This window comes from Balaenoptera acutorostrata, chromosome 18 (genome assembly GCF_949987535.1).
Source record: "Balaenoptera acutorostrata chromosome 18, mBalAcu1.1, whole genome shotgun sequence".
Lineage (NCBI taxonomy): Eukaryota > Metazoa > Chordata > Mammalia > Artiodactyla > Balaenopteridae > Balaenoptera > Balaenoptera acutorostrata.
The window spans coordinates 19546504-19561691 of record NC_080081.1 but is presented as its reverse complement, the minus strand read 5'-3'; positions in this window follow the sequence as shown (position 1 = coordinate 19561691).

The window sequence follows — 15188 nt, the reverse complement described above, 5'->3', positions numbered from 1 at the left end:
GTCATTATAGCTTCAAATATTTCTTCTGTTCCTTTCTGTCTTCTCATTCTGGTATTCGAATTATACCTATGTTACACCTTTCATAGGTGTCCCACAGTCCTTGGCTGTTTTGTTCTGTTTTTTTCAGTCTTTGTTCTCTTTGCTTTTCAGCTTTGAAGGTTTCTACTGAGATATACTCAAGCTCAGAAATTCTGTCCTCAGCCATATCATGTGCTAGTAAGCCTATCAAATGCATTTTTCATTTCTATTACAGTGTGTTTGATCTCTAATCTTTCTTTCTGGTTCTTTCTTAGGCTTCCATCTGTCTGCTTACAAAGCCTACCTGTTCTTGCATGCTGTCTATCCATTAAAACCCTTAGCATATTAATGATAGTTGTTTTAAATTCCTACTCTGATAATTCCAACATTCCTGCCATGTCTGGTTCTGATGCTTGCTCTGTCTCTTAAAATTGGGTATTTTGCCTTGTGGTATGACTCGTAATTTTTTTGATAGCTGGACGTGCTATACCAACTAAAAGGGACTGCTGTAAATAGGCTTTCAGTAATGTGGTGGTAAGGTGTTGGGGGAGAGAAAGTATTCTATAGTCCTACAATTTTCTTAGTCTTCAGTGAGACTATGCCTCTGGACTGTGAATTTCAGAAATGTTTTCAGTTCTTTTCTCCACCTTAGGTGAAAGAGGATGGCTAGAGTGGTTCCAACATCTACTTCATCACTGATTCTGTTTTATTTTATTGATCTTTACCTTTATAATGGGTTTTTACCTTGCATTTTTGTGTGTATCATATGTTTCTTGCATGCTAAATGTGAGGAACATTTGAGTCTGAGATAAATTATATTTATGACTTTGAATATCAATACCCCTCCTGCTAGGCCACTAATATAGGGGATTGAATTATTCCAATCAGTAATAGACTTGTGATTGGTTTTGTTTCTGTAATGTTTATTATGGGTTTAACACTTATATCAAAGGCATCTATTGTTACCTATAATTGGAGAGTGGCCTGGTTTGCTGGAGTTTTCCCTCAATATTCCTATTCCATCCTCAACTTTAGGACTTTTTTTGTGTATCATTTCCTCAGACAGTATCTTTCTCTTTGTTATTCTTCCCTTGTGGTAGATGGCTGTTGCCTTTACTCAGTGAAGTAAAGCTACTCAGTGAAGCTAGTCTGTTGGAGAAAATGCAGAATCAATGAGAAATGCCTCTTCTGAGACCAAAGAAAACAGGGTATTCTAAAAGCTAAGGATGCCCAGAAATGGAGACTATCTTCACCACCCACTGCCATGTCCAAGGAAATTATATGGCCTACAACTGGCCATAGCCTGAAGGACAGACCTCTTTTCCCTTTTCCATCTCCAATACAACTAAAGTCTACCTTGTGGTCCAGAGGGTTTGGTGCCCCTCCCTTTTTAATTTCAGGATTTCTTCCTTAGGAGAGAAGAGTTTTGATCAGGTTTTTTGCCTTTCCCCTGGTGGCCGCTTCTACCTTCCTCAAGGCTCATGCAATGTGGATGACTTCATCTAGGCTCCCTCCCATCCTTCAAACTCTCGTGCATGTGTCTTGTGGTGTTTCATCATGATAAGCCCAAGTATGGCTAAAAAGTCTCCGATATGTCTGCCGCTCTCATGCTAAGCCACATCAGTCTTTAGCAATGAATTAACGATTGTAACTAACTTCTTCTTACTCACTTAGAAGGCAGTACTACCTTCCCCTTCCCCTCTGACATAAGTGAGCCAGTCTTTGGGCTCCATATCTCCTTACATTCATCTTTCTTTATATTTTAGGCTATCTCATCACTCTGTAATGTCAGATATTTGATGGGTTTAAACATTTTTTTAAAGATTATCTTTCTTTTTTGTTATTCTTATGATAGAAACACTTTCCAGCTTTCTACTTCTTAGGCATAAAATCGGACCCTTATTTACATTTTAAATTATATTATTTATTGTTGTCATATTCTCCATTCTATATTCTTGGGATTTCTTTCATTGTATATAACATACTTTATATTTCAGGTCTACCAAATTGTCAATTGTTCAAACAATCTTTTACAACTTCTCACTCGACAGTGTGGTCCCAATAAAGAAATGATCTATCAATCCACAATACAACTCAAACTTTGATGTGTTTTCTTCCTGCCTAATATCTATAGTAAGTCTCATCTTCCATATTCTTTCCATAAGCATTCTAACTGTATAAATTTCCCAGGCATGCAGATTAAGGAAACTGCCATATATTCTTCCAAAACTAGAAATAATTGTATACATTTTAAATCCCCTAATAAGGCATGAGGTCGTCTGTGCTGATCCTTTCAAATCTAGACAAATCAGTACTGAGTGGTTTTCTGACAATTCTTAGTATTGATTCTGCCACTGCAGCTTTAAAAAGTGCTGTTTGATTTTTATTCATTAGAGCCATCTCTGGGAAAGTCTTTTCAGTTGGTTCACAACCTCTCCCTGTCTCATTCTCTCTGCTGAATTTCTATGTTCCCCAGCAATTCTCCAAGATCTATTATAAGTTAAAAATTTACCTTATGGAAACTGCTTCTTTGCAGAAGAAAGCAGGAAACAAATGTAGAAAGCAAAGACAGACTAGAACTAGAAAAACTGAACTTTGCAACCCCAGTGTAAAAGTTGACTAAGGCTAGGATGCTAAATTGATGTAAAAACTTTGGGGTATAAATTCTTTGGTAATAATATACTCAAAAGGGAAAAATAAACTTTTACAATGAAACAGTTATGGCAGTTAGTACCTCAACCAAGCATTCAAAGTTAACATGACCAATAGCTATAAATAACAAAGAAAATTGATCAATTAATAAGGGACCTTTTTGGCAGCCTTAAATTTGAAGAAATTACACTATTATTTCAAACAGACAAACTAAATAATGGATATCCTTATGCTAGAAATGGTAGCACCAAATGACATCTACCAATCAGAGCATCAGCTTCTGTGTTGCCTTTTATGGCTTTAAGATGGGAGGGTACAGGTGCTTCACCCTCAACTTTTATACAGTCACTGTCAACTAGAGGGCAGTTTAGAGTAAAGCAATGGCAAATTGGACTTAAAATCATGAAGCTGGTCCATATTTTTACCTGTATTTCTCTTACAAGGTATACTGTTTAGTTGATTAAACAGAATTAAAACTTACAAATGTATGTGTGTATATATATATATTATATATGCATGTGTGTATATATACTAGATGTATATATACATATATACATGAACACATATAAAATACATCTAGTATATATACACACATGCATATATAATCACATATATGTATGCATATACATATGTGTATATATGTATATATATATACATATATATATAGAGAGAGAGAGAGACTATGTACACACACACAGATTTTTTTCAAAATCACAAAGTGGAGAGTAAACTTAAAAATTAGTCAAATTCTATGAGCTGAATGACAAAATTTATATAATCAAATGTGGAAAAACACCAGGAGTTACATCTTCAAATGATCTGATACACATATATATGGGTGTGTGCATATTTGTGTGCATATATATGTGTTTGTACATATGTTTGTGTATATGTGTATACATATAATTTCCCCCTTCCAATTTTTCTTTCTCCTCTTTTTCTGAGATTTTAATTATACAGATGTTTGACTGTTTGATATTATCTAGCTAGTCTCCTTGCTCTGTTCATTGTTTACACTATTGTTTTCTTTTTGTTCTTCACATTGGGCAATTTTTATTGTAGTATCTTCAAGGTCACTTTATCTTTCCTCTGCCATCTCCTTTAAGCTGCTAAGCTCATCCAGTAAACTTTTTATTTCAGATATTGTATTTTTCAGGTCTAAAATTTCTATTTGCTTCTTTCCTATCATATCTATATGTTTGTTGAGAATTCCCTTTTCCCTTCATCAGGAGCATATTGCGTTAAATTTTATTTAGAGTAGTTATAATACCTACTTTAACATGTCTTCTGATACTTTCAATATCAGGATCTTTTCATTGGTTTCAATTTATTTTGTTTTCTTTTGAGAATGATTTCTATTCACTCATTTTTTCATATATCAGGTAATTTTAGATTGCATTCTTGAAATTATGGATATCAACTTGTGGAGAGAGGGGATTATTTTATCTTTCTCACTTGCGACTTGTTTCTTCTGCTTTAGCATTCAATTATTTTAATTGGACTTGAATCAAAAACTGTTTCTTGGGCTATATCTTTGGTCTCATTTCAGATCTTTTGTTTTTAGCTGAGTTTTCTTTTAGTCTGTTCCAGACGTGTGGTTGAGGGGTCAGACAGATATATAGTGTATAGAATTCGAGAATTTTTGGCTCTTTTCCTTTCACAATTTTCCCTTTCCTTTGCAGCAACCAGTGACTCCCTATATTCAGTTCTCTAATTTTTCAGGCCACAAAACTGTGGATTTCCTACTACCACTGCCCCCTCATATGCTGCACTGACGGTGCATGACCTCAAGGTAAAATCCACAAAATGTTGGAATGTACTTTGTAAAAGTACACTCCTATGAACATGTAACTCCATGAGAATCTGCTTCTTTTTGTTCACCAATGCTGTTTTTTTGTTTTGTATGCAAGTTTTATATTGGTTTCCTTTGGAGAATCAGTCAGGTCACATCTTAATCATTAATAGAAGTTTAAATCCTGCCTATACTCTTTCTTGATTACATAATGTGTCATATTGTTTTATGTTTCAGGCATTTGAAATGCTGTTTCCTTTGCCTGAAATGTTTCAGTCCTTTACTTTATTGTCCTAATGTCAGTTAATCTTCAAATATCAGATTGTTCTTTTGATCAGATTGTCGTCTCTTTTCAATAATCAGCAATAGCCCCCACTGCACTTCTAACATTGTTTTATAAACACTGGTTTGCTTAATTATTTATCTTATTAAAATATATCCATCTTAAAATCTAAGCCATATTTTAGCATTTCTTTATATCTCAAGATCTATCCAATATATGTTTGCTGGATGAATGAAAGGACTGAGATGAGTGAAATTAAACTGAATCATTCTCTGTTCCCCTCCATTGCCTCTTGTTGATAGAAAACTTATTTGGTGAATGTCTTCCATCTGCAACTGAGAGAATTTTCAAAATTACCACAAGAAAATGGTCATGGAAGCCAGATGAATTCTAAGGTTAAATAGAAACACATTGTTAAATCGAATTAAAGAAAAGAATGTGAGGAGGATGGTATTTCTGAAAGATATTCAGAACTTGCAAAATCATACTAAATGTCTCAACAAACACTTCAGCTGTCAGGAGTAGTACCCCTAGAATTAATTGATGAGCTATGCACTACCTGTTTGCTACATTATTCACCATAGAAGGAATAAGTTAATGAATAAATCATAATGCAGAAATAAGGTTTGTTTTTTTTAAAGCTCCTAAATATGGTTGTGAATGATCTAAGACAATACGTATTTAAATGGATTTTTATTTTCTTTTTCTTTTTTTTGAATTTTATTTATTTTTTATACAGCAGGTTCTTATTAGTTATCTATTTTATACATATTAGTGTATATATATCAATCCCAACCTCCCAATTCATCCCACCACCACCCCCCCACCCCACCACCCCCACCCCGTTTTCCCCCCTTGGTGTCCATACATTTGTTCTCTACATCTGTGTCTCCATTTCTGCCTTGCAAACCAGTTCATCTGTACCATTTTTCTAGATTCCACATGTATGCATTAATATATGATATTTGTTTTTCTCTTTCTGACTTACTTCACTCTGTATGACAGTATCTAGGTCCATTCACATCTCTACAAATGACCCAATTTCTTCCCTTTTTATGGCTGAGTAATATTCCATTGTATATATGTACCACATCTTCTTTATCCATTTGTCTGTCAATGGGCATTTAGGTTGCTTCCATGACCTGGCTATTGTAAATAGTGCTGCAGTGAACATTCGGGTGCATGTGTCTTTTTGAATGATGGTTTTCACTGGGTATATGCCCAGTAGTGGGATTGCTGGGTCATATGGTAATTCTATTTTTAGTTTTTTAAGGAACCTCCATACTGTTCTCCATAGTGGCTGTATCAATTGACATTCCCACCAGCAGTGCAAGAGGGTTCCCTTTCTCCACACCCTCTCCAGCATTTGTTGTTTGTAGATTTTCTGATGATGCCCATTCTAACCTGTGTGAGGTGATACCTCATTGTAGTTTTGATTTGCATTTGTCTAATAATTAGTGATGTTGAGCATCTTTTCATGTGCCTCTTGGCCATCTGTATGTCTTATTTGGAGAGATGTCTATTTAGGTCTTCTGCCCATTTTTTGATTGGGTTGTTTGTTTTTTTAATATTGAGTTGCATGAGCTAGTTATATATTTTGGAGATTAATCGTTTGTCCGTTGATTTGTTTGAAAATATTTTCTCCATTCTGAGGGCTGTCTTTTTGTCTTGTTTAAATTTTCCTTAGCTGTGCAAAAGTTTTTAAGTTTCATTAGGTCCCATTTGTTTATTTTTGTTTTTATTTCCATTACTGAAGGAGGTGGGCCAAAAAAGATCTTGCTGTGATTTATTGCAAAGAGTGTTCTTCCTATGTTTTTCTCTAAGAGTTTTAGAGTGCCCGGTCTTACATTTAGGTCTTTAATCTATTTTGAGTTTATTTTTGTGTATGGTGTTAGGGAGTGTTCTAATTTCATTCTTTTACATGTAGCTGTCCAGTTTTCCCAGCACCACTTACTGGAGAGACCGTCTTTTCTCCATTATATATCCTTGCCTCCTTTGTCATAGATTAGTTGACCATAGCTGCATGGGTTAATCTCTGTGCTTTCTATCCTGTTCCATTGATCTATATTTCTGTTTTTGTGCCAATATCATATTGTCTTGAATACCGTAGCTTTGTAGTATAGTGTGAAGTCAGGGAGCCTGATTCCTCCAGCTCCATTTTTTCCCTCAAGATTGCTTTGGCTGTTTGGGGTCTTTTGTGTCTCCATACAAATTTTAAGATTTTTTTGTTCTAGTTCTGTAAATAATGCCATTGGTAATTTTATAGGGATTGCATTGAATCTGTAGATTGCTTTGGGTAGTACACTCATTTTCACAACATTGATTCTTCCAATCCAAGAACATGGTATATCTCTCCATCTGTTTGTGTTATCTTTGATTTCTTTCATCAGTGTCTTATAGTTTTCTGCGTACCGGTCTTTTACCTCCTCAGGTAGGTTTATTCCTAGGTATTTTATTCTTTTTGTTGCAATGGTGAATGGGAGTATTTCCTTAATTTTTCTTTCTGGTGTTTCATTGTTAGTGTATAAGAATGCAAGAGATTTCTGTGCATTAATTTTGTATCCTGGAAATTTACCAAATTCATAGAATAGCTCTAAGAGTTTTCTGGTGACACCTTTACGTTTCTCTCTATATAGTATCATGTCATCTGCAAACAGTGACAGTTTTACTTCTCCTTTTCCAATTTGTATTCCCTTTATTTCTTTTTCTTCTCTGATTGCCGTGGCTAGGACTTCCAAAACTATGTTGCATAATAGTGGCGAGAGTGGACATCCTTGTCTTGTTCCTGATCTTAAAGGAAATATTTTCAGTTTTTCACCATTGAGAATGATGTTCGTTGTGGGTTTGTCGTATATGGCCTTTATTATGCTGAGGTAGGTTCGCTCTATGCCCACTTTCTGGAGAGCTTTTATCATAAATGGGTGTTGAATTTTGTCGAAAACTTTTTCTGCATCTATTGAGATGATCATATGGTTTTTCTTTTTCAATTTGTTAATATGGTGCATCACAATGATTGATTTGCACATATTGAAGAAGCACTATTTTTATGAACTTTTAAACTACATTACATTACTGTACAATCACAAATTTGTATGCATGTAGTTGTGTTGTAAGTAGTCGGAGCTTTTCACAAGATGTATAATTAACCAATGTTCAAAATTGCTTTTTCTCTCTGGACTTACTAATAGGATGCAACACATTTTGCTACAAAATTTGTCTAAAGATTATTCTGTCATATTTTAGCACTAGCTGAATTATTGAATGCATTAGGAGTCTAGGAATTTCAGCCAGAATCTACATTAATCCCCACCAAGGCTGAGTTAGACTTACAGTAGAAGCCCTGAAGGACTCTATGTTCTTAATTACTACTCCCTTCTTTCTGGAAATAGAACTCCCCTGGTGATGAGCAACTGCAGAAAAATCCATCACCAAGGCACTCTTAAAGTTTATAATTGTTACCAGTGACCTTTCCATGAACCCAGGTTTAAGGACACGTTAATCAAAAGACTATAATATTTAAGAAGCTAACGTAACTAAAATGGTAAACATTAAAATAATCAAGTGGCTTGGTATAAAAAGCAACTCCTTCTAGGTAACCTGTCAGCATATAAAAGAACAATTTTTGTTTTTGTTTCTAAGCTGACCCTTCTCAAAAGAGACCTTTATTTTTTTTGTCAGAGATAATATTATTATTTTTTTTTATTGCATATCACTCCTTTATCATACTGACCTGGAAAAAAGATTTACTACAGTTATGCTCAAATGAGTACTGGGCCTAAGTGGTGGGCCAAGCAACTGGAACATGATTCAGAAATCAGGCACAGTGAAAGACACACTTGGATATGATCAAGAGGCATTCTGCTGCCATAAAACAATAAGGTGGGGGAGGGATTCTAAAACACACAGCAGGATGAACTCCTACACCTTAGAAGTCAAGGACCTTATCCCATGACGGTGTAAGGAATGGCTCATTTTCTGATGACCACATGTGGGAATATTTCAACTGCCACTAGAAACCCCAGAAGGGTTTGTTTTTTTAATTTATTTATATATATATATAAATTTTTCTTTTGTAAAAGTAAATGCAACACATAAACATTCAGGATTGATCCCAATCTTTTGGAGTCAGGGAGTGAGTGTTTGATTGAATCACCATGCAGGTTACATTCATCTTCCACTGGAATGACTAGAGCCCCCAGTCACCTGAACAGAACAGTGCCCAGCTAGCCTCTGGGAACACAAATAGGCTCTCTTGCTTCTCCTCATTGGTCACACCTTGGCATGGTTCCTCCCTATCCCCTACTCAAGCAGGTCCTTAGTAATAAACAAACCACTAGCAACGCCCCGCCCCAGTTACTACATCTCAACGCTCTTGGATAAGTCTTCCCTTGGCTTGGACTGAGAACCATGCCCCAGAGGTGCCATTCAGACTAGACTGTATGAAGGGAGTGGGTACAAGAGATAAAATGGCTAAAATGGAATTGGGAGCCACTGCTCCCCATCTGCAGCTACAGCTTAAGATGCCTACAGATGTCGTCAGTGTGACGTGTGCAGAGGAGAGGTGCAGAGGAATGGATGGGCTTGGGAGGAAGGGTAATCCTTGGGAAAGTAATCTGCTGCTCGACCTCACTTCTTGGCCTTGCCCTGGGCAGCCACAGCCTCCATGGCTTCACGCACGGTCTCTTCATCACCCAGGAACTGCATTGGCTTGATGGGCTTCAAGTTCTTGTCCAATCCATAGACAATGGGAATGCCAGTCGGCAGGCTCAGCTCCATGATAGCCTCCTCGGAGAGACCCTCCAGATGCTTTTTTCTGTTTTTGTTTTCCTTTAATTGCTATATACTCAGAATAGTGTTTGGCACATATTGAGTACACAAATATTTTTGATCCAGGAAAATTAAAAAATCTGATTTTTCTAAAAAGAACTTTTGAATCTGTTTAAGCCAAGTTGAAAAGTCAAGTATAGAAATATAGATACATTTTATAACTAAATATTCATCAAGCCATATGAAAAATTATGTACTCCTAAAAGCAATAATGTATGATAATTAAAATATATTGCCAACATTCAGACCTTACATTTGTTTAAAGGACCTGTCTATTTTTTCTTATTTAATTAATTGGTTTTCCAAATTTTTATTTATATAAAAAATAATAAATCTATATAAAAATTTCTCTCTATGCCATCTTTAGCAATGCCCTTGTGGGAAACATCATGAAATTCTGTATATATGAGTCAATAACTGATTCTGCATCCCTCCCCCACAAAAAAATCTTGCTGTTTTTTAATGGACAGTGCCATCTGAATTTCTTGTTTGCCATTTTAAAATAAAGTAATAACACTAATTTTAGATTTTTTTCATGATATATGTATGTTATATTCAGTTTTGCATGAATATAACATAGTATAATAAATCAGTATGCTTACAGTTCTTTTACAGATGAGGAAATTGAAGCAGTGAGTTATTTAGGTACATTATAAGAGGCAAATAGCAACTAATTGGTAGAAATGAATTTAGAACCTGCAGCTATCAGAACGTATGATTTAAAAATGATGACTATTCAACATAATAAAGCCTATAAAATACTAAATCAATGCTACAGTTTAACAGAGCTATTAGAAACCTTCATCTTCATCTTTATATTTCACTGGTACTCTCTTTTAATAATAGGTCATCTTTAAAGTATGAATATATTTTTAGTCATCTCCTAATACTCTACAAAAAGAAATAAAATCTGTTTAAGAAATCCCCTCCAAAATAAAAGGAAGTTTAAAACTTCAAGCCTCATTCCTAAAATATAGTAGACCAAGAAATATGCAGAATTACAATATCACATCTACCACCACACTAATTTGAGTAGTTTCATACCATACAGCATTCCTTGAAATATTATTTTGACATATTTTAAAAATATATTAATAATGGAAATAAATCATATCATGATCAGTATTTCTCTAGCATGTTACAGAGAGATGTGAATAACAAGTATCCCCTTTATTAAATACAGTTTTTGTGAGGATTACATTAATGCTCAATAACTGATATATCAGTTACTTGCAATAAATATTAGAAAGAGTTGTCAGCACTTGCTGTATCTATATTTTCTGTTATCATTGTTGCTTGCATTACTTGCATCAAACTTTCACCCAAAACAATACACATGAACTTGTATTATTATGTTACTAATGTCCTCCCTGATGCTAAATCCAAATTCAATTTTCATTTTACAACCTCACTGAACCATCAGCAAGTAACCTAATTAACCTAATCAGGCCATGAGCAAAACTCAACCATGCTTGATCATTTTCTCCTCTTTGTAGCATTGGGACCTAAGAACACTATACTCTCCAGCTTCCCTCTGTGGTAAGCAGAATAATGGTTCCCCTAAGGATACCCATGTCCTAATCCCCAGAACCCGTGAATACATTGTTACATGGCAAAGGGGAATGATAGTTGCAAATATAATTGTTTTCTAATAAATGGACCTTAAAATAGGGAGATTATGCAGGATTATCCAGATAAGCCCAATGTAAGCACAAGTGTCCTTTAAATGTGGAAGAGTAAGGCAGAAGAGTCAGGGCCAGAGCAAGAACATGTGGGAAAAAATTGACTGGCCATTACTGGCTTTTAAAATGGAAGAGGGCTGTGAACCAAGGAATTCAGGTAGCCTCTAAAAGTTGGATTAGGCAAGGAAACATTCTGCCTTAAAATTGCCAAAAAGGAATGCAGCCCTGCAAACACAGTGATTTAGTTCATAAGACCCATTTTAAACTTCTGACCTTCAAAACTATAAGATAATAAAGTTGTATTGTTTTAGCTACTAAGTTGTAGTAATTTGTTAAAGCAGCAGTAGAAAACAAATAGACCCTCCTCCCTAATGACCACGGTTTCTCAATCTTCTTTGGTGATTCCTTCTTATCTCCTATTCTGTGAGCCAAATGAAAATCTGTGGACCACTCCTCTTCCTTACTTAAATTCTCTTCCACTGTTTTTATCCAGACTTTGGCTTTGGATACTCTCAACACTCTGAAAAATACTGCTATGGGTGGAACTGTTTCCTGTCCCCAAAATATGTTGAACTCCTAACTCCTGATACCTGTGATTGTGACCTTATTCAGAAACAGATATAATCATGGCTTTGCAGATGTAATCAAGTTATGATAGGTCATTAGCGTTGCTCCGAATACAATATGAATGGTCTCCTTACAAGAAGAGGAAAATCCCATATGAAGACAAAGAAACACAGGGAGAATGTTATGATGATGACACAACCAGAGATTGGAGGGATGCAGCTATAAACCAGGGAATGCCAATTGCAGAAACTAAGAAGAGGCAAGGCCAATTGCAGAAACTAAGAAGAGGCAAGGAAGCATTCTACCCAGTCTCAGAAGGAGTGTGGCTTTGATGACAGCTTGATTTTGGATGTCTAGCTTGCAGAACAGTGAGATAATAAACTTCTTTTTTTTAAGCTTCTCAGTTTGTGATGCTTTGTTATGGCAGCCCTAGGAAACCAACACAACTACCAAATTTATAACTCTAATAGTAACTCATTCCCTGAAAAACAGATTCCTCCATCCAAGTGCTTACTGATATTTTGATCAGGAAGTTGTATAGGCATACCTCATTTTACTGTACTTTGCAGATATTGCATTTTTTTTTTTTAACAAATAGAAGGTTTGTGGTGACCCTGAACTGAACAAGTCTATAGGATCATTTTTAGCAAACCAATAGCATTTGCTCACTTTGTGTCTTTGTGTCACATTTTGGTAATTCTTGCAAAATTTCAAATTTTCATTATTATTATATTTGTTGTGGTGATGTATGATCTTTTTGTTACTACTATGACTTACTGAAGGCTCAGATGATGGTTAACATTTTTTAGGAATACAGTATTTTAAATTAGGGTATATACTTTTTTTTTAGACATAATGCTATTGCACACTTAATAGGCTACCGTATAGTATAAACATAACTTTTATAAGTACAGGGAAACCAAAAAAATATTTTACTTGTTTTACTGTGCTATTCACTTTATTGCAGTAAGCTGGAACTGAACTGGCAATAGCTACGAGGTATGCCTGTAATGAATTATTTCTTTGCAACTTGGCATCACCAAGATTCCCTTCTAAGGTCCCCTCTGTATGGTGAGGAACAGCTAAGAACTATATTTTCTGGCATCTATTTCCCTCTATGCTTCTGGGATAGGATTACTAATGAGAAGAACTCACAGAATATTTAGATGGTAGAAAAAAAGGAAGGTTATTATTCTCTCATGGGAGTGGCAGCCAGATGTATGGGCAGACAAGACAGTCAGCCAGATAGGTGAGCATTTGAGATTCACCTGCTTTACTGCTACAGACTGTGACAGTGCGAGGTTTCTCAGGAAGTCGTGAGATTTGAAACTTTCCCAGTGAATACTTGAAAACTACGGGGTTCAGTGCTTTAGTGTCCATTGGCCTGACTTAGCCACAACTTCCTTGACCTTCAGTAGTGATTCCCTTGGCCATTGCACCCTACCTTCCATCTCATCCAACAACACTATACATTCTAATTTCTATATCGAATGGAGTTCTAAAGCAAATTTCTGTTTTCCTGAATGAACCCAAACCAATTCAGGAGCTCAAAAAGCATCTCATCTTTAACCTGCCCTTTGCTGATCCCAAAATATTCCCAAGCTCAGTTAATAGAAGGCTTATCTGTTTAGGCCGTCATGCCACAAATCCTGAAACCATCCTTGATTACTGTCTTTCTTACACATTCCATTCCCAATTCATTATCAAATCCTATGGAAACATACAACAGAATCTGAGCGCTTCTCACCACGTTTTCACTGCCCCCACACTGGACCACTAAAACTTACCTCTATGCTGATTATTGTCAGATTCCCTTAACCGGCCATCCTTCTGCTCTTACTTCCCTGCAGTTTAGTCTCAAGAAGGCAGTTAGAAGCTTGGGGTTTGTTCAATTAATATGGAAAACACCAATAAATTAAAGTGGTATATAACTTTAAAATAGAACTATGGACATAGAATTATATTACACTGAAACGGTGTTGTATAAAGGCTAAGGATACCCTCCTGATTTTTACTCTATCTATGTCATTTATTAACAGGGTGATCTTAGGCAAGTGATATAATCTCCTTTTAAATTCAATTTGTTCTTCTAAAGGAGAAAGCTAATAATACTTTCCCAGTGAGTTGTTAGCACAGGACCTAATAAAATGTGTTCCTAAAATGGTGGCAATAATTATTATCATTAGAAAAACTGGACTTCTGAATTGTAAAATATGACTAAAGTTCATTGTTACCAGCTCCCAGCCCCCATGCAACATTTCCTCAAGAGGCATATAAATATCAATACAGCCAATATACATGCAAACACATTCTCATTCCCAGACAGAAAAGTCTCTTTTGATGGTCCCAGAACAAGTGTGAACAATTATTTGGGATCATTAACTCTGAATTCTGTTAAGAAGAATAAGCAAACCCTGCATGTGAGAAACTAGTTCATTTACCTTACAAAGCAATAAAAGCAAATTTCTTATGGGGAGGGTAGCAGGCCTGGCAGCAGTATGCTATAATAAGAAAATATACTGAATTCAGAAAGAGAAGATGACCTTGACTATGTATATACATATACATAATCTAGATTTACATATATAATTCTAGATAGATCAGTAGATCAACTGATAGATTTAGAGTCTATTTACTGATCAATCCATCTTCTTTGGGGGAAAAAAAGGAAGTAATATTTCCATACTTCACTTTTGTCATCTATAAAAAAATCGTTAATTATAAGATTTTATTACTTTTAGTTCTTCTGAAGTATCTTCTAAAGAGTGCCTTGTCTTACCCAGTTCCAGTTAAAAAATAATTTTCAGATAGTTGAATGGGTGCTATCTTTCCAAATACTGTCCTAACTATTATACACTACTGAGGCATTTGGTTGTGTGGGGAGAAGGTAGAACAATGTAGTTTTAGATGGTTGTCTATCTATGCGGTGCCATCACCGGATTTGGCCATCTTTTCTCAGAGCGCTCAATTACGGCTACAGGCAGGTCACTGAGACATGCCACTCTTCATTCTATAAAATAAGGCCTTTTATGCATTTTAGCCTATTTAATTATGTCAATTTTTCTTCATACTTCAGTGGGTATCATGGAACCCAGATTATTAGGTTGATTCAGGATCTCATTGTCCCAAAGGAAACTTGCTGAGACTGGCTAAGGCACTTAAGACACTTTCTACCTTGTATTGTCATTGAGACATTTTATGTTAATGGAATTTTTTCATCTATCAAGTTGTAACAGGGAGAGTTGCCATAAATTTCTTCTTTTCTCTCATCCTTTCTGAACTAATGGGCAGTGTGGTCAAAATTTTATCCACCCAGGGACCCACTAACATAGCAGATTTTATTTTTTTCCTTTTGATCCTCTAGCTC